We start from the raw sequence: 2,233 nt of genomic DNA, 5'->3' as shown, positions 1-2,233 counted from the left end.
GTACAGTCCGGGTGCGTACCTTCGACCTGTTTATATATGTACTTTAGTCTACATCAATTGATTTTCGAAATTATGTTGATATGATGTATTGATGTTGCGTGGAAACCCAAGCATGCACTATCAAATTGACATTTTGAAATGAAGAACGTAGTATGTTGGATCTATATACGATCGTGTGCGGAAAACCTGATTGAACATCTATTGTTCCGTTACATATACATACGCATTTATGTCGTAGCAAATAATTGAATAACAAATTCATGTATGTGTTTTATAGTTACTAAAGGAACCTGAGTTTTTTTTTAATGACCAAACTACATGTTTCTGCATGTTTATATATTCTTAATTTTACGTTTGTCCGTTACTTGTACGCAAATAATTAATGTGTATAGTGCTAACGACTATTATGTGTCTTACTTAATTATTTTACCATCTATGATTTCATAAATGTTTATCAATTCTATGAATCGATTTAAAATATATCTGCAAATATAACCATGGGGAATATAATATTTACGCATAATATAATCACATATAGCTTGCCAGATGATTTTCTATCCACTGCCTTTATTATCGCGACAATGAAGTTTTATGGATTACCATAACGCTAATGTACCAAACAAATATATAATGGTTTAAATATATAATTATATTTATAAAGTTCACAATTAAAATTTGAATTTACTTTACTTTTCAAAAATGCACATTTTATTGTCTTAATTATAATAAATGAAATTATCAAGATACGTTTATTCTTTTGGTTGATTTCGTATTCCGTATTAGCCGTCAACGTTTTATATAGTCAACTATAAAATAACATTTACAATCTAAATGGCTATTTTAAAAAGAGACCGTACCTTTGCGCTTTCTTCGCAAGTCCATTTCCAGCACATATTTCAACTATTTTCATCATTTGTAATTTTTATTATTTGTTTGTGTTGATGGATGTTTAAGCAAACATTAAGACGATTAACATTCCAATAAATTAAATGGAAAAACAGAGCGATGTATATACGTATAACCTGTATAAAACCAGTGGGAAACCCGTGCTGTGAGAAAAATTGTGGGAAACAGTCGGACACCTGTTTAAAAACCACGAACTCATAGATGACATGGATCTCTCATTTCAAAATATGGGAAGAGTGATATATTGGACGTCATCTTTTAACATATGTTCTACTAACTGACAAATAATTTATGAAAGCCAAACCTCTACTGCCTCTTGTTCGACTCAGCAAATGTGTTACATGGATTAAAATCACCATGCTAGTGTTCGTCTAGTTGTGAATGCTTTCATCGCGACGCTTATTTTCCTTACGAAAACAGTTGGTGTACGCAGGAAATCTTTGTAGACAAACATTATTTCATCAACAAACAAAGGAAAGAATTTTTAATCCAAGAAATATTCAATTCCCAATGAAAAGTAAAAGAGCAAAGTACCGGCAATCCATGATAAATTACTCTTTCTAGAACCGACACTGTTCTCAATCCGTCAATTGTTCAACAAACACACTGAATAAAAAACAGCGTGTTAATCGAGTACATTATTCGTTATTAAAGAAATTTACAATGCAAACTCACCGGTTTCATGCCATCTATGTATTCCAACACTTTTATTACAGCCACAGTAATCATTTATTGCAAAAATGATTAGATAGGCGGAAAGCGCATGTAATTCATCTGTTGTTAAATAATATAATCAACACATTGCTTTTAACGTAAATAATAGTCACTTTATATATTACAATATTATTTTAATGTTTTGTTACAATCAAATATAGCAAAACGACAGTAACTGACTTATTGATCTCAATTCTAACTGTTAATAGAAAAGTAGTCATAGTATAACGAACAATTATAGGAAGCGTGTACAAAACAATGTGCATTTAAACAATTGATCACGTAGTCAATTATTTAATTACTTTAGTTTCAACAGTAATAGCTCGTCCGAGAACTGTAAGCACTAAATATTCGCGAACCAACACAAATTCCCGAGCACTGACTTTGGTGAAACTATATCCTGATATAAACACATCCTCCGTGATATCGTCCAACAAAACAGCAAAAAGCGCCTAACTCTGCGTCTACGCGCAACATACGCGCAGCATACGCGGCGTCCTATTATGTTGTGACGTCACTTAGACTCGTAAACGTACGCGAGCATTCCACAAAATCGTAATTTTCGAAAATTTATTGAAACGCAAAAATGGTTAGATGCGATATTCACAATTCT

Source organism: Dreissena polymorpha, chromosome 10 (genome assembly GCF_020536995.1).
Source record: "Dreissena polymorpha isolate Duluth1 chromosome 10, UMN_Dpol_1.0, whole genome shotgun sequence".
NCBI classification, from domain to species: domain Eukaryota; kingdom Metazoa; phylum Mollusca; class Bivalvia; order Myida; family Dreissenidae; genus Dreissena; species Dreissena polymorpha.
Note: the sequence above shows the minus strand (reverse complement) of the source record.